Source organism: Humulus lupulus, chromosome 1, assembly GCF_963169125.1.
Source record: "Humulus lupulus chromosome 1, drHumLupu1.1, whole genome shotgun sequence".
NCBI classification, from domain to species: Eukaryota; Viridiplantae; Streptophyta; class Magnoliopsida; order Rosales; family Cannabaceae; genus Humulus; species Humulus lupulus.
In genome coordinates, this window is record NC_084793.1 from 184,001,417 (window position 1) to 184,021,007 (window position 19,591).

Below are 19,591 nucleotides of genomic sequence, written 5' to 3' on the forward strand. Positions count from 1 at the left end.
GAAGGTTATCTCACCTTCTTCTGATCGAGCCTTTTTTGGCGCGCGGTCCTCCACAGTCATCATCTTGATGTCTTGGTCGTGGCGCAGAGTCCGAGCATATCGTTCTCTGGCCTTTCCGCTGTTTCCCGCGAGGTGCGGGCCTCCACAGATGGTTAACAATGTGCCAGTCACGGGGGAAGGCTGCAAAGGTGGCGAGCGTTGGCGTGTGGGCGCTTGCTCGTTGCCACCTGGAGCTTCTCGTTGGGAATTTCCTGAGGCCCGTACATATCTTCTCAAGTGTCCTTGTCTAATAAGGAACTCGATCTCATCCTTCAGCTGGTTGCATTCGTTGGTATCATGTTCGTAGTCGTTATAATAACGACAGAACTTGGTAGTGTCTCTTTTCGAAATATCCTTTCGAATGGGGGCAAGCTTCTTATAAGGCACACTAGAACTCATGGCCTGATAATCCTCTCCCCGAGACTCAACTAGGGCAGTATAGTTAGTGAACCGAGGTTCATAACGGTTACCCTTGGCTCGTTTATTATCAGAGGTGGAAGGCTCATTGTGTGGTCGTTTTCCACCATTCTTGCCATTGCCGTTGTCGTTGCCCCTGTCGTTGTCGTTAGGCTTAGACCCATTGGCGGCTTTGGCGGGCTCGGCAGCCTTCTTATCCTTGCCTGGAAGCTTTCCATCATCGGCAATGGCATCTTCGAGCTTGATGTAACGATCAGCCCAGTCCAAGAATTCCTGGGTAGTTCTAACCCCTCTTTTCGGAGGCTTTTCCAGAGAGGGGTGCGACGCCTAACCCCTGCGGTTATGGCCATCATTTTGCCTTCGTCCCCCACTGTTTTTGCTCCAGCTGCTGCTCGCATAAAGCGCTGGATGTAATCCTTCAATGGCTCTCCATCCTGCTAGCGTATTTCAACCAGCTGGTTTGCCTCGGTCGGATGCACACGACCTGCGTAGAACTGTCTGTAAAACTCCCTTACGAACATCTCCCGGGAAACTATGCTCACAGGAGGGAACTTGAAAATCCACTCCTGCACGGCATCAGAAAGTGTTGCAGGGAAGATCCTGTACCGAGCATCTTCGGACACTTTCTGAATGTCCATTTGTATCTCAAACTTATTGACGTGAGATATCGGGTCACCGTACCCATCAAAGTTCGGAAGCGTAGGCATTTTAAACTTTCTAGGAGTCTCTGCCATAGCTATTCTCTGGACGAAAGGAGTGCCTTTCCTCCTGTCGTGGTCGATGTAAGATGTTCTTCCCCCGACCAGCTGTTGCACCGCCTAGTTGAGGGCATCTATCTGGGCCTGCACAGCGATAGGAATCGTTGTGGCCTCTGTTGCTGGGGGGATGTTCTCGCCATGTCGCTCACGGAGATCATTGAGCACATCTCTCAAATCCTCGTCTCTTCTCCGCTGCTCACTAGCTCCGAGCCAGTTGAAGACGTTATTTTTCCTGGGTTGCCCCCCAGCGTCCCGTCTGCCGGGTTGATCATCCTGAGGTGGCTGATTCCTATTTTCACCTCTTTCGTCATTCCTCTGACCAGCATTTCCTCTGCCGGAATCGGCTTCATCATAACCATTGCCATCTCTGAATCGTGACTGGCTATGACGGGATCGACTGTTCCCTTGATTTCCCTCCCGGGCTGAAACGTCCCGAGCGTTAGAGGGTGGCCTGCGTTGGTCTTTGGGTCCCTGTGCATTATCATGCCGTGGGGGACCTCGGACCGCAGAGCCTAACTCTGAGTTCCTCCTGTTACCAGGAGGATGCTGTCCTCTATTCGGAAGGTTCGGCTCGTCGCCCCTATGGCGTCTAGGACTGCGAGGCTGATGCCTGGTCCTATTTTGCCTCTCATGCGAGGGATTGCCACGATCAGCTTGGGATGGAGGTTGTGCCTCAGGGTCCAGTGAGACATCGTCATGGGGCACCTGAGGCTGTTCGGGCCTTTACGGACTCGAGGGTTGGATAGATGGGCTAGGATTAGGACCCCTTTACGCTGGCCCATTCGTAGGCTGATCAGGCTGCGAGGCAGGTGCAGCTTGATTCCTAGCCAATTGCAAGGCTGCCTCGAGGGCTTCCATGGGTTCGCTCTGGCGACGGTCCATCTCCGCCTGCCTGTCACTTAACTCCAAGCGCTGCCGTTCAATTTCCTGCTGCTGCCGTGCCATGATTTCGGTAGCACTTTCTTGGTTAGCCCTTAGATTGGGCAGCTCTTCCTGCAACACCCCCAGAGTACTTTTTAGTGTCGCGTCATCCATTTCTTCCTCGTCAAAGTCCAAATGTGGCTCATCCTCAGCCACACTTGCAGGAGGAGGAGGAGGAGGCGGGTTTGATGGTGCAGCGGCGGCCGCCTGCCCAGTTTTCCTTGTAGTTTTCGCCATTGGTTTTTTCAACGATGATATACCAAGCTCTCAATGAAAGCACCAGAATGTTGACCCTGATCTTAGGCAACTGACACGGAGTCAAAATACGCTTGACGTGGATGAATGCGTTGAAAAGAACGTGATGACGAAAATAATAAGAACACGATATTTTATAGTGGTTCGGCCCCAGGATCTGGTAATAACCTACGTCCACTTAGATTGTTATTGATGTGAGATCAAAAGTAGTGATCAAAGAACTAGGGTTCAATGAGTTTCACCAACCTCTGAAGAACAATACAATATGATTAATTTGATAACTCTAATCTCAAGTGATCTAGAAGTCCGAAAAGAAAGAAGGATCCCCTTCCCTGAGCCCTCCTCTTCTATTTATAAGCTCAGGGAAGATTTACATTGATTTGTTACAAATTTTGTTTCCTAAATAATCGGATACTCAGGAAATCATGGGAGATAATTTCGGATTCCATCATAACTGCTTAAGATCTTCTTCGCGTATAATGTACGTACGACCAGGCTGGTCGTATGGAGAAACCGATCGTATGACACGGGGGTGCTTTCCTGGTCGATAGTCGAACACAGATTCTTCCAGGTGTCAGCCAGGTGTAATTAATGCTTGCCATGTCATTTACTTCTGATTTTTGGGATAACAATTAAGCATATGAGAAGCAAGTGATCTAGATTCAGTTTACTAATGTGGACAGATATCTTAGTATAGGTGTTGTATATAATAGAGATTATATATGACAGGACTGATGAGAATTAATTATCTTAATAAACTTGTCGTTTGCATAAAGACTTAATTTTTATCATAATAGATTATCATTTGTAGATCAGTCCAAATCCTTACTATTCATGAATTCCTATTTGTGTTTATTGGATCTTTTGATTCACTCATTAAGGCTTCTTAGTATAATGAGACTAATGACTTTTGTTTAATTCTGGAATTGAATAGTTATTGAGCTCAAACCTATAATTTGATTATAAATTAATTATTTACTAGTGAATTAATGGTACTTAAGGATTAAAAGGTAATTAGAAGGGTAAAACGGTAATCTTGACCAGCTCTAATTAACAAACCAATAAATGGAAGATAGAACTACATTTATTGATTATATCAATGGAATACAAGATAAAACTTTTTAAATATAATTCTATAAATACTTACAGTGCAATTCCATATTTATAATGGAGTAATAATAGAATTAATAAATAAAATTATTGGATTGAAGAGTTTATTTAATAATCTGTTTTATTGGAGCTTCGTATTATAGGTGCATGGTCCCTAGATCACCTCTGTCCTACACTGTCAAGGTTAAGGATGTCAAAAGAAAGATTTGTAGAGAGAATGACTTAATTGCAAAGGAATTAATTTTCGAGGGTAATAAAATAATTAAGTGATAATTATAGGCAATAGATTAATTATGAATTAATTAATTATTTAACTATATAGATTTTTATTTTGAAAAACTATAGGTTAAAATTAATATTAATCTTGTTTGGATTAATATATAAATAGATATTAATAATTATCTTATTTAGAATAAGATATTTATTTATTTATTTAAAACTAATATTTTAAGATAAAGTTAATTTGAATTAACTGGTATTTATTTTGGGATAAATATATTGTTTTAAATACTAATTAAATAAAAAAATGACAAAATTAGAGATAACACTAATGGTGTGGTCGACACACTCATTGTACAGTGAATGTGACGCCACACACAAGGATTTCCTATCCTATGATTCGAATTTTGAATTTCAAATAATTTTTTTATTTAATAAATTTTTAAATATGATTTAAATTAAATAAGGTTATAACTGATTAGTTTTATTTTTAATAAAATAAAGATTAATTAAATTAGTTAATTATCTTTATAATCCTGAAAAGAATCGATACTTTTCATGAATTAGTTTTCATAGACTGTCAGACTCTCTCTGGAAAAAGAAATTATAATTTTTCCTAAACCTGAAAAACTATCCAATATATCTTCTCTCTTTCAAACCTCTCTAGATCTCATATGTTGAGTACATCTAGAGAGCCATAAATAAACCTTTTGAATCCTACGTGCCCACATACGTCCCTGTGTGTTTGAGGATTGGTCTGGAAGATCAAGGTGTGAGCTTTCAGAACTTGGATAGGAAGATCGTTTATTTTATACAAAAAGATTTGGGACACTTGATAGGCTACAAGAGGTAATCTCTAATCTGATTGTATGTGATTTAATATATATATATATGATCTTGGCTAGTATTAATAATTATTAAAAAGGGTCCATTCTCCACTGCGTATTTTGATTTGCTCTTTTAATACCAACAGTTATGCACTTCGGGAAAAAGGGAAAGCTGAGTCCAAGATTTAAATGACTATTTGAAATCTTGGAAAGAATTGGGGATGTGGCTTATAGGTTAGCCCTTCCGCCAGCATTTTCCCAAGTTCATGATGTGTTTCACATAACCATGTTGAGAAAATACGTGAATGACCCCGCGCTTGTGCTTAGTTATGAGCCGATACACGTTGACCCTCAACTGCACTATGAAGAGAAGCTGGTGGAAATTCTGGACTGGAAGGACAAAGTGTTGAGGAAAAAGTCAGTGCCATTGGTTAAAGTTCAATGGCGTAACCACCGTGTTGATGAAGCCACTTGGGAGATAGAGGCCAAAATGAAAGAGTTATATCCCCATTTATTTTAAGTTTCAAGATGAAACTTCTACAAATTGTAGGTATTGTAACGCCCTGCGTTTCGAGCACCAACTAGTATCTAAGAACGGGGTGGTAATATATGTATGAATATTATTTTTAATAATAATATATGCTTGAGAATCAAATTTCATGTTGTTATTGTTAGCCAAATTGTGAAATGTGCGGTTTTGTGACAAACCGAGCATTTCAGTCTCAAACCGAAATGGAAACCCTAACCGAGTAAATTCTCATAAAAAATATTATTGGAGAAGTATAATTATGGTAAAATATTAATGGGAATAAAATTAGTGTATTACTTTATAATAAGGTCAGAAAGTTTGATTTTTGTGTGAAATATCTTTAAAAATGCATTTTTGTAAAAAATGCATATTTAGCCAAAAATGGAATTTAGGTTAATTAAATTCTATGAGTTATAAACATAGGAGTGTGACCACTTAAATTACATGGCAAGATCTATTTAATTTAATGCCCTAGGTTAAGAATTCAATTTGGTGAATTAAGTGAAACATTATCACTTGGTAATTATCCTTGAGGTATATGATTAAGTGGCATATTAGTAAGTTAATTAGGGGATTAATTACGAAAATTATTGGGTTAATTAGACACTAAGTGGGCAGCAACCAAGGGGTAGAATTGTAATTTTTTGGACCCCATATAAATAGCGAAAGTCAAAGAAAAGTCTTCATTTCTCACATTTCAATTTTTCTCCCAACTTTTTCTCTCCTTTTCTCTCTAGCTTGGCCAAACCTCTCACCCCTTTCTCTCTAACTTTTTTTTCACAAAATTTCTCATATAACTCTCTCAATCTCTCATCTCTATTCATTTCCAAACACTATCCCATTTCCCCTTGTAGTTTCTAAGAGCTAGAAGAAGAAGCTTCAAAGATGAAAACTTTAAAAGGAAAGTCCTAAGCCTTTGTTAGTTTTGTTATTCCTTTCTCTAGTTTTTTCTTCCCATTTATTAGAGTACATTGATCTAATTTTTGGATCTTTGGGGAGTATAAATATGAATTTTGGAGGTTTGATTCAAAGGCTAGAGGTGTAGAGACATCACAAACCATTCAAAGAGATTACAAGAGGTATATAGTAACTTTAGATGTGTTTACACTAATCTGTCTTGCATATGTATTTTGATGTGTTTAAATTCATTATTGGGATTGTATTATTGTATAAATATTCACAGATCATTCATGCATGAAGATATGGTTGAATGTTTAGAAGTGGAATCAAATGTTCCCTAGGATTTGTATGATTTTATGTGACAATATTTAAGTCTTGACTTCCAAAGGGTCAAGCAATAATTATACATACTGGTTTATGGATTTTCTTGGTTTCATTGTATATTTTGGGAAGAGTAGATATTCATAGTGTATATAAATGTTCAAAAAAATTTAAAATGACCAAGTTATGATTTTTACAAATTGTTGTGCAATATGAAAAAATGGCTTTTAAAATCTTTACAAACAGCCGACTTTGGGTAGCGAGTTCCATAATCAAATTAATGTATTTTTATCTGATTTTTGGTATCAACACTCTTTCGATGTTGGTAATTATACTAGTAAAGTTTCAAAGAACAATATTTAAAAGGCTAGGAGATATGATTTTTCAAAGTTAGGTAAAAAATTCTGGATTTTTAAAATAGCCCTTTGGGAAGTCATGTTTGTGAACATTTTTCACTATGTAAAAATTATCCAAATGACCTAATTTTTCATATGATAATTTTCACATATCCTAATATGGACCTAATAAATTTCATACCTAAATAATGAACTAATTTGATTTTATGGTCTCTCAAAGTTTAAGAAAAATGTTAAAATCTCCATGGACAATTTTAAAAACCAATATTGAATTTTTTTTTCATTAAGTAAAAATGGTTATTTTTTGTATAAAATTTGGCAAGAAACTTCTTGGAATAGCCAAGAATGATTCTACAAAGTTTGAAAATTTTTAAAGTAATGGTTTTTAAAATATAATTTTCTAAAGTTAGTAACTTAGTAACTAAAATGACAAGTTTTATACTTAATAGATAAATTGGAATTTTTCTAAAAGTTTAGATTTTTAAATATACTTTAATCTTGATAATTATATATTTAAGCTTGTCAAACTAAATAATTATTAATTTTACTTTAGTTATTAGAAATTAATAATTTTATTAATTAATGATTTTTTTGGTTTAAGAAATTAAAAAGGGTAGAAAGCCCAAATTTTTAAGAAAATAGAATAAAATACCTTATTAAAATAAAATCAACTTTGTCTTAATTTTTCTTAAATTTACTATATAAAAGTCGACTTTTAAATAATTAAGACCCATTGTGGGAATTTTTCTAGGAACCGTAAGTGTCGTTTTACGGCTTATAAAGTGTGAGGAGGATAATACCCTTATAGAGTATTCAATTTATGACCTTAATGACCAAAGTAGATTAATCAACTATAAATTTCATAATTAATCTGAGTATATTGTATGTTATTTACAATATTGGCTAACAAGACGGGATAATCCTAGGGAGGATTTGCCGCACACAGCAATGACAACTTGTAAGTCAGTCTGTGATTTACATGTCTACAATATGAATTAACTAGTATATTTCTTGCTAGAAGTAGGGCTTATACGTTAGTTAGAGAGATGGATCATATAGAGACAATGATTAGGCGGCGCTTATGCCCCACATGAGATTTAAGTGTGGACGGTATCCACCTGTTGTTATATAGGGCGGACGATTTTTGCCTATTCAATCATTGTGCAGACGCTTTCTGCCTTTCTCATGAATGCATGGATGGTATCCACCTGTTATTATATAGTGCGGACAACTTCTGCCTATTCAATCATTATGCAGACGGTTTCTGCCTTTGACATTATTATTCTGGTTAGCTATTGTGATAATTAGTCAGGAGGTAAGTTGTTACAGGTAAAACATAGGTGCCTCAATGAGTCGATGTAGATCAACCAACTCTGTGTGTGATACTATGAATGCCCTAGGTAACCGTTGGTTACCCTCGAGAGAGATTTATGATTTTGGATATCAGTTCGGAGACTCGGGTCTACACTGTGATTTGAAATAAGGTATACTAGAGGATACTTTTGGCAAGTCCCAACTTGGCATCTAGGGTCAATACTATTATTGGTTATTATTCTACTTTTGCTATAGTTTGGATGTTTAACAGGGTTTTTGCTGATTTCTGCTCAAGGTATTAAGATATTGCCAGGACGGATGGGCATTCTTGAATTGTTTGATTAGGCCCCGAATTTATCTGTAACCCTAAGTGTGTAAGATATATGTTGTGTAGTCAATGACTTTGTCATTGATTCCTATTGCTTTACTCTGCTCTATTTTGTTACATTGATTTGTTAAGCGTTATCGCTTACCTTATTGTTCATGTTGTAGATAAGGGCAAAGAAAAGCTAGGACACTAAACGTCGGGGCTGCTTGCGAAGATGTACATGTGGCCTGACCTTTGGGGAGTCTACACTTTTGAAATGCTATTTTTAATTACGTTCAAACTATTTTGGTTCACTGCAGGACTTTTATGTTTAAAATGTAAATATTTTTAGTGTGTGCACACATTATGTTTAAAAAAAATATATGGATTTTTGAGACCTTTTAAATTATGAAAATGGTTAATTTCTACAAAATTAGTGCTAGTATTTTTGGCCCGTTATAGGCACGAGGCTCATATGATGAGCCACAGCCTCATCAGCGGAGTGGGCATCGTTAAGTGAAGCGGGCTTGTCTAGCGCAACACTAACTCGAAGGCCCACGGGGTGTGATGGCCTTGCGAGGCATTACTGTGTGGGTGAGGTGCGATGGCCTCACAAGGCGTTGAGTAGCGCGCAAGGCGTTATTGTGTGGGCAAGGCGCGATGGCCTTGCAAGGTCCCGAGTAGCTCACATGGCGCTATGGTGTGGGTGCGGCATGATTGGTGCAATCTTGTGGATTGAATCACCACACCAAATACCCCTTTCCATAACACATGAATATAATACTAATAAAAAAGTATTATGAAAAAGTATTATATGGGGCAACTTAATGAAAAAGGGCGGTAATTTGTTTAGTCATCCCGCCACTTTGCTTTTTTTTTCAGATTTCCTTCAACATTTCTTCAACAAAGAATAGAGACCCATTTCCTTCAACATTTCGACACAAAGAACTGAGACCCATTTCTTCGGCTTGGTACGGTCTCCAAATTCCTCTCTCTCTCAAATCTCCTCCATCCCTCAAATCTCCTCTCTCTCTCTCTCTCTCTCTCTCTCTCAATCTGTTTCCAGTCGTTGGGCTTCTTGGATTCGTTCTTCTCTTTGGTCTTGGCAAGCCAGGTAAGTATTTAGTTGTAGATATTAAATTTATCAGGTTGAATCTCGTAGAATTTATAAAATATGTGATTTTCAAAATTAATTTTCAATTTTGCAGATTGCTGGGGTTTTTTCAATCCGAGGCCTCAGTCTATCAGTCTCATTTCAAGAAGACCTAAAGCACTTCCTTTCCCCTGCTTTGACTTTAAAACGTTTTTGGTTGAGTTTTATGTGTTTTGTCTTTTTCGGATATGATTAGAGTAGAGTTTTATCTTATGGTTAAATTCTTGGCAAAATGCCTCCGTTGTTTAATGTTCATTTTGTTGCAATTTCACTTCAGGGCTTGGTTTGAGGAGCTACGAAAGAAGCGAATGGCAGAGTTGAGGCAGGCTTTAGAGCATTCAAAAGACTCAATAGGGTTTGTCCTTTTGTTTTTGCTAACGTTCTATTTCAATCTTGTTAAATTAAAAGAAATATGTTGACACAAAAAGATGCAATGTGTAAATATTCAATCTCCTTTTGAGCCAAACTTCTCTTATCACTCATAGCTCGCAAATTACTTATCCTTTTTGGTATTCTGCTTAAACACAGTCTTAGCTATATTGTCAAAATGAGCTTAAGTGGTAATACTGAGATCTAATCAAGCCTTTAAATAGAAGCATGAATTCTTAATTACCATATAAGAGGATGTTGAACTAGTTTTAGTTGGAAATAGAAAGAGCGTGCCATATAGCACGCTTGAATTCATAGCACGGGCCATATGACTTTTAGATCAATTGCATTTACTTGATGATTTTGATGAACAATGTTTTTGGTGACATGCACTTCTTTAACACAGTGATGATGTTAGCATGAAACATTATTTCTATGGTATAGGCATTTTCAAATGAGTTACTAAATCAAAATATCTAAGCTATTTGTAAACCTGTATGTAAGAGATATATGTATACTTGCATTTTATAAATTACAATAACTAAGGTTGCTTGAGACAGTGGTTAGAGAGAGTACTATTTAGAATGATTTAAGTATATCAGTCCAAATAGGATTTTCTTGTGTTTGCATATATTTTTTATTATTTTAAATTATGAAATTTGGTTTATAGAAATACAGATGGAAATGGAAATAGAAGTTGAGATTTTTTTCCCCTTAATCAAATTGACTATTAACTTATCAAGAAGTTGAGTATCCTAAATGTTATAAACAGTTTAAGGTTTAGATTTTAATTTAAAAAATCTAAATAATTTGATCAAAAAAGTACTTCATAACCTTACAAATGTGTGTTCCATATCTTGAGGAGAACTCCTCCCTTTCAACAAATAGCTTAACTCAAAACTGTGCAAATTTACAAAACTTAAATTTTTTGAAAGAAAGGCCAATCAATAGTATCTTTGGGACTACAACAAAAGTTCAAAAATGGTCTTACCTTTACTTAGCATGGCTGCTGAAATTAGCTTGACTTAGCATGGCTTGAAATTTATATATTTGTTCTTTGATTATAAGCCCTGTTTATTTTATAAAACAATCTGCACCTTCTTTGAAATTAGCTTAACTTAGCATGGCTTGAAATCATTAGTAGCTAAATTTTGCAAAATAAAATGATTGAAACTTTATTTTTAGCTACCAAAAAATTAGTAGGTAAATGTTTTTTCTTTGCTACCAAAAGAAAATTGGTAGCTAAAATAATAAATTAGCTACTAATAATTTTGGTAGTAGAATTAATTAGTCTTATTATTTTAGAATTAGCAACTAAATTATTTGGCTACCATAATTTAGTAGAGCATCATTGTTATTAGTATTAAGTTGCTGAAATAATGTTTATTTTAGTATTTTAGTAGCTGAATTTAAGATAGAATGAGCGGAAATGATGGTGATTATGAAAATGATGATTTTTTTGGACATTTGAGTTGGAATATGTTTCTTTATGTTAAGTTTGAACTATTAATGAATATAGTTTATGATTTTAAGACTCGTAACAAGTAATTTCATGAATTTTATGGTTTTATTGTATCATTTAATTTTAATTTTGTATTAATCTTTTAGGTATTGATTATATTATTTTTGTTGTGGATCGAATTGGCAAGGAGCATTGCAAATTTAATTAACTTTATTATTAATAGCAAGAGGTACGAAAGTATGTTCTCTTAACTCTTTTATTAATATCATACAAATGTTAGAGGAGTTTGAATATCTTAAATATTCATTCATAGAGAATGTAGAGTCCAAGAACTTTACTTAGCTAATAAGATAGTAGTATAATAGTAATAGTAGTAGTATTTTTATGACTATGGACTTTGGTTCAGACCGGGATTTATTTGGACACTCATAGTAGCACTTGTAGATTTTCTAAGTTTAACCTATAGTTTAAGAATATTAGTTTTAACCTAAGGTTTGATTAATATGACTGATATTGATGGTGATAGTTATTATATTATAAGGTTTAGATAGACCCAATAAGAAAGTAACACTTGTCATGTGTATGTTTAATGATAATTAAGAATTTTTTAGGAATAAGTTTATTCAGAGTAATATTTGAATATCCTAGGGTATGTCAGCAGCTTTGAAAATGTTAGAGGACTTAGTCAAGGTTGTTTACTCAATTCAAATTAAGCTAAAATTGTGCAATTTCGTGATTAAATATTCAGCATATGCCGATATATCGCAGCTATAGGGGGCGATATGTCGCAGTACGGGGATACGAAAAACACGAAACTTCGCACGATCACCTCGGGCATGCTGGCCCAGGCGATATATCGCCTACAAGGGGCGATATATCGGCTCCTTAGTATATTTTTGAAAGTTTTTTAAAATGTTCCCATTCTTAATCTTTAACCTCTTGATAAGTCCAGCATCTTTCTGACCGAGTCTTCAGCCTCTGCTGAACGATAATTCAAATATTTTTCACTTAAAAAGCCATTTTTTTTATTCAAGTTAAATGAAGATCTTTTCATTCTTAAACTCTATAAATAGGACCTAGTACCCAGCCATTTATTCATTCATCAAGCTAAGTTCAGAGGCTGCAAGTTGCTAGGTTATTGTGAGAGTGTAAACACTTGGGTTGGGAATTATAAGCTTACCAAACACTTGGGAAGTAAGGTTTATAACACATTTTGGTTCAAGGTTTAGATTGGTCATAAAAGCATTCAAGGTATTCCAAAACTCTAGTACATTTGGTATTATTTTCTTCAAGTTCTTATAGTTTTCTACTCAGCACCCTAACTTTATTCTTTATTCTTTGATAGGAAATCTAAGTTCTTGAACATAAGGTTTTTGGTAAGTATATTCTTGATGGTATAGTTCTTTCATCACTTTCATCTCATTCTCTTTAGTATACTCACCCTTCCATTTATGGTTTTTAGGAGTGTTCCAAAGTCCCAAATCTGTTCTCATATCCTGGTACTTTTGGTAAGGAAAATAGGATAGGATTCTATATGTTATATTATGTGTTATCTTATAATATATGTGTTATCATTAACCTATGATTTATGTGAAGTTATGAATGTTTGTAGACTTGGGCATATGACCTGTATAACTAACAAGCCCCAATAAATTTATGGGCATATGACTTGCTTAGCTAGCAAGCCCCACAAATCTAATGGGCATATGACTTGTTTGTTTATGGGACCCCAAGTAATAATGGCCATTATAGTATGTATGTGACATATGTTTATGATATGTTTTATGTTACATTATGAATTTTATGTATATGGTTTATGTGTTAGCTTTTCCTTGTTGGGCATTAGGCTCACTCCTTTTATGTTTATATGTGCAGGAAAATAGCTTTGGTGGCGGGAAAGGTTCTTGGTAGTTTGGGCATGTGTATTGAGGCGGAATGGAATCGAAGGGCCGAGAGTTCGATTCGATGATGAAGTTTCTTTACTTATGGTTTATATGTATTTTTCCGCATTTTACTATGTAATCAATTATGTTGTGTTTTTCTTTTAAAACAATGGGATCCCATATCCTACTTAAAGTTTTATATAGTTTAAACATTTGTTTTTACAAGTTTTTAATGAAGTAATATTTATTTCCCTTGTAAGTTTTATTAAAGATTAGTGTCTATGTATAGTTATCGTTAATGGTCCAAAGTCTAGAGTAGTTGGGTCATTACAGAGGAGTAGGTTCTGAGATTAAAATTGTGTTCTGCGGTGATAACAGAAGGTTGAACACTTGTGTGTCTTAGAGAAGTAGGTTCTGGAAAATTTGTTTGTGTGTTGCGGTGATATAAGGATGAAAACTTATTGTGTGTTGTTTGAATTTTTTTACTTGGTATTGATAGATGATTAGGTAAGCTTTTATATGGGAAATGATGTCAGATTTTATCTAGAATTATAAGCTAACATCTTCTTACAAATAAATTGTGTTTGCTTAAATTGGTTTGATTATATTGATAGATATCTCGCTTGGGGTGTGAATAATGGTAGTTTTCACATCCCCAACCTTAGGGTTTGAATAATAAACCATTATACATATGAGTTGTGATTGAAAAAACATATAATCTAATAATGCCTCCATGAGTTCTAAGTCAAATATAATTACCCAAAACATCATAAATTTAATTACTCAAAACATCATAAATTTAATTACCCAAAACAATAGCTTGGTTTCCCTCCCCTGACATTTGAGTAAGCATTTGATCATTTGAGTAAGCATTTAAATAAATAATTATTTCAAGGACTATGTTTAAGGGCCCTAATACATAGGAAATGTGTACTTTGGTCATTTTGACTTATAGATATGGCACAAGAATCAAGTTGTATTTAGTTGAACACACATAATAATCCCATACTAAAGCATACAAGAACTCCAAGTTTCCAAAACATGCCTTCCCATCAAGAGTGACTTCACAAAGAGTTGAGCATGAGATCTATTTTATCTATTCTTTTGAACAAATTATCACACATATTCAACCATCCCTGATATGATTGTTATTTGAAAAAATGTGCCATTAATATCTAGTACAGTAGCTTTCAAATGATTGTAAAATTGCAAGCAAAGATGAAGAACACACATACATAAATTCAGAGAAGTCAAAAAACAAATTTTATAACAAGTCCTGATCTTGATCCTCATTTTAGTAGTTCATAATTTAGTGATTCATTCATATTAATTCAATTGAATCCCTCCATTTTTTCTCTTTATTCCCACTTAGATAAAGACTTAAATACACTATATAGCTTCAATTTTTCCATTGAGAATGCAACAAGAAAATATGTAAAAATATCAGAACATGATGTCTAAAGATTTTTCTACTAATAGTAGGACATTATAAATATATAATAGTGTTTAAAAGTAGTGTTTGAGAGAACTCAATCCAAAACAATAGCTTGGTTTCCCTCCCCTGACATTTGAGTAAGAATTTGATCATTTGAGTAAGCATTTAAATAAATAATTGTTTCAGGGACTATGTTTAAAGGACCTAATACATAGGAAATGTGTACTTTGATCATTTTGACTTATAGATATGGCACAAGAATCAGGTTGTATTTAGTTGAACACACATAATAATCCCATACTAAAGCATACAAGAACTCCAAGTTTCCAAAACATGCCTTCCCATCAAGAGTCTTTTTCTATATATAATGCATCGTTGCTCACATATATATAATGATCTCATGAGCTTAATTCATGACAATTATTAAAGCTTAAATCGAGTCTTCTATCTTGGACTTCTCTTCAGACAGCTGCAATTTGGTCCATTATGTGCGCATTGTTATCACCATGAGTGTGATTGCTTGGCATGATAGACCCCATATCAAACCAATCCATAAGCCCTATACCCAAACAGAAATAGAGATTGCTGGACTCATTCATCACACTATAAATATATATATATATATATATTTATACACTTGATTCATTACATTACCAATAACATAAATAAACAAGCAAAAAAGCAATTAATAATATATAAATATATGTTTACCTTGACATATAATTCAAATTTAAACGCAAGGATGGCTGCAATAGTCATGCCAATGATATAAAATGTTGCCAAGTTCACATAAACAGCTATGTGCTGCAAACCGAATCCTCTGGCCACACCTTCAATTAGTGAAGCAACATATCTTAATCACCTTCAATTGAATCTCACTCACTTACTCACTTTTGATTGCTTGCTTGCTTGCATTGAATCATAAGCTTTTCACTCATAAATTTCTTCTTATTTTTATTTTGGTCCATAATATTTTTCAATAAAACAAAGTAAATTAGTTGAATTTGTCAGGTTAACTCACTTGGATTTTTCTAGAACAAAATTATAGGTGAACCAAAAAACAAAAAAAATCACAAATAAAAATTTAGAATTTTGTTAAAATCTCATGAAATGCCCAAATAATCAAAACATTACTATACAATACACTTTATAGTGTAATTTGATTTAACTTTTATTTATTTTGTGTGTGCATAAATTCATTCAATATCTAAATTATTAATAAGTTTTGAATAATACTTGTATAAAATACATTGAGTTATAAATAAAAATTAAAAGGTAAGATAAACGTAATATATTATAAATTAAGCAATAAATAAGCAAAACACATAATATGTAAATAAAATAGAAAAGAACTGTAACAAAATAATTATTTAGACTATAATATGTATATAAAACAATACAATAATATATATGGAGAAGTAATTAAATTGAGTACTTTAAAAGTATTAGACTTCTCACTGAAGATTATTAACTGTGCTGGTTTGATAAAAACGATCACTTGAGCAGCAACTAAACTAAGCACATTTGTTTGTTGCATCCAAAGCATATAAGAAACTCCATAAAAATGAAAGAGTTCCAAGCGAGCAGTGGAGACCTGAGATTCCCTTTAAAAGCTTGTGTGTTAATGACCTTGTCATGACCCTGAAATTACAACTGCAAATAATGTGATTGTCTTGTCTAACAGTTGTTAAACTCAGACAAAAAACAAGATTTTATTAAGAGAACAACATCAAATTCAAAACTTTTGCTGATCCAAATATATGCATATATATATATATGAATGAACTTATGTATTGCACCTATAGTATATACATAAAAAATATGAAGACATAAAAATCATTGCATCCAAAGCATAAGCCACAAATTCCATAAAATTCAGTAAATATAATAGAGTTTTACAATGTCAAAAATAAAAACCAACTCTAGAGCAAACATGCCCACTCGAAACAATGACCCATTCACTTTCTTTTAAAACCTTTCCAAGCAACAAACTGCTTGAAAATTTACCTCACATTAACTATGAATAAAAATCTGAGTAAGATACTCCAACAAGTCATCTTTGGTTTATTCAATTCCACCAAGGCATGGCATAGAGAGACCTAAAATTCTCTTTTAAGATGACCTAAAATTCAACCAAGGCATGTTTTCTTTTAAAAGCATGTGTGTTAATGACCTAACCATGGTTATAAAGGTGACCCTGAAATCAAAACAACAAATAATATGATTATCTTATAATAACAGAGACAGAATCAAGATTTTAAGAGAACAAAAGAGAAAAAAATCAGAACTTTTGCAGGTCCAAATATATGCACATATACATTTATATATGTATACACATGCGTGCATGTATGTATTACGTTTGTAATAGAAACTTAGAACCATAAAAATCGTTGCATCCAAGGCATATAAGAAACTCCATAAAAATGAAAGAGTTCCAAGCGAGCAGTGGAGACCTGAGATTCCCTTTAAAAGCTTGTGTGTTAATGACCTTGTCATGACCCTAAAATTACAACTGCAAATAATGTGATTGTCTTGTCTAACAGTTGTTAAACTCAGAAAAAAAAAAACAAGATTTTATTAAGAGAACAACATCAAATTCAAATTCAATGGAGATGAATAAAAGTTGGATCCATCTTAACAGGTTAGTAAACAAAATCATATAGTTTATTTTGGGTATAAGTTTAAGTTTCAGTGCTTGATTATTGAAGTATGCTCTAAAATTGTAGAGCAATGGTGGAATATGAGCAAAAAGCTAGAGATTTTGTTAAGACAGCCATGACGAATCTCGGATTTCCAGCCAAGATTCTTTGTCCATGCAACAAATGCCATAATCTAAGACATCAACTTTCAGACGAAGTTGTTGAACACTTAGTTTTGTGGGGCATGGACCAATCTTACAAAACATGGTTTCATCATGGGGAAGATCCAATTCAAAGCAGCATGACAAACACAAGTTTTGAATATGATTTATTTCGGGCAGCGGGAGTATTTTCAAGTAACGCCAATGATTTTGGTGATGATAACAATGATGCTAATTTTCATAGTCTATTAGCCGATGCTGAATCTCCATTGTATGAAGGTTGTTCAAAGTATATAAAAATTCCGTCTATCGTTGGGCTGTATAATCTAAAAACAAAGCATGGAATCTCAGATGTTGGCTTTAGTGAGATGTTGGAGATGATCAAAGACATGTTTCCGAAAGATAATCTCCTACTGACATCAATATATGCAGTTAAAAAGTTTCTAAAGATGTTTGATCTGAGCTATAAGCATATCCATGCTTGTGTCAACGATTGTTGTTTGTATACAAAAGAGAATGCTAATGCCCAAGTATGTCCAACTTGTCAATATCCAAGATGGAAGCAAAATGAACAGACAAAAGAGATTCTACAAGGGCAGCCTGCAAAACTGTTTAGATATTTTCCTATAATACCAAGGTTTCAAAGGATGTTTAGAAAAGAAGAGACGGCTTTAAGCTTAAAATGGCATTCAACTAATAAAAGAAGAGATGGGAAAATGCCGCACCCGGTAGATTCAGAGGCTTGGGATGCAGTTTATGAGAGATGGCCAGATTTTCAACTTGAACCTAACAACCTTCGATTAGGACTTGCTACTGATGGGATCAATCCTTACAAAAATATGAGTTCTACGTATAGTTGTTGGCCTATAATGCTCGTTGTATATAATCTGCCACCTGCGTTGTGCATGAAGGATGAAGTTACCTTTCTATCTATGTTGATTCCTGGACCTAAACAACCTGGGAATGACATAGATATTTACTTAGAGCCCTTAATAAATGAGTACTAGAATTATGGAATGGTGTTTATACATATGATATTTCTACAAAGAAGTTTTTTAATTTAAGGGCCATGTTGCTATGGACCATAAATGATTTTCCAGCTTATGGAAACTTAGCTGGATGTGCGACTAAAGGGAAGTATGGTTGTCCGGTTTGGGGCGAGCACTCAAATGTTGTTTGGTTGAAGCATAACAAAAAGATGTCCTTTTGCAATCATATTCGATTTCTACCACAAGAACACCGTTATAGAAAGAAGAAATATACAACAGCTAGGGCAAGGGAAAGAGCACCATAATGTCCAATTATATTGACAAGTGTTGAAGTAGCTGAGCAGTTAAGGAAAGTGACTAATGACTTTGGAAAGGGAAAAAAGAGGAGTCGTGGTATAGACACAGAAAAAATCTGGAAGAAGTAGTCTATTTTTTTTAGGCTGCCTTATTGGGAAATATTAGTTGCTCGTCATAACCTTGATGTTATGCATGTTGAAAAGAATGTTTGTGAAAGCATACTTAACACATTGCTCGATTGCAAAGGCAAATATAAAGATCACTACAACTTGAGATTAGATTTGACAGAGATGGGCATTATGCCTCATCTCCATCCGTATGAAGAAAATGGTGTTACTCATCTTCTTGCTGTAGCTTACACTCTATCAAAATCTAATAAGAAGTTTCTTTGTGAGAGGCTATTTGACTTGAAATTGCCTTATGGATATAGCTCTAACATTAGAAATTGTGTAGATGTGAAGAAACAGAAGCTGACAGGACTTAAGTCTCATGATTGTCATGTGATTATGCAACAACTATTGGCTATTGCTATAAGGGGTTTAATGGAAGAAGGTTGTAGAGAGACAATTCTTCGGCTCTCTAAGTTTTTCCATGGATTGTGTCAGCGTGTGGTTGACAAGGAGGAAATTATGAAATTGGAAGTAGAAGCCTTTGAAATTCTTTATAAACTAGAAGAATATTTCCCTCCTTATTTCTTTGATCCAATGATTCACTTGGTTGTTCATTTAGCACGAGAAGTTAGACTTTGTGGTCCGATGCAATTTCAATGGATGTACCATTTTGAGAGATATATGAAAGTATTGAAAGGATTTGTAGCAAATTATGCACGGCCAGAAGGATGTATTGTAAATCGCTATCTTGTTGTTGAATGTGTACGCTTTTGTGAAACCTTTTTAAAGCAAAATGATAATCAAGATAGTACATTACTAA

At 34.5% G+C, this 19,591-nt stretch overlaps 1 long non-coding RNA gene across 2 annotated transcripts; it reads left to right on the forward strand.

Moving 5' to 3' along the window:
* The first annotated feature begins 5,776 nt into the window (after positions 1-5,776).
* LOC133801222 (uncharacterized) lies at positions 5,777-13,391 on the forward strand. Of its 2 annotated transcripts, XR_009876789.1 has the most exons (7): positions 5,777-6,154; positions 8,459-9,387; positions 9,482-9,781; positions 11,404-11,486; positions 12,603-12,633; positions 12,720-12,765; positions 13,133-13,391. It is a non-coding gene; the product is annotated as an uncharacterized LOC133801222 (long non-coding RNA). The 2 variants fall into 2 exon arrangements; XR_009876788.1 differs by lacking the exons at positions 11,404-11,486; positions 12,603-12,633; positions 12,720-12,765.
* Positions 13,392-19,591: the final 6,200 nt, after the last annotated feature.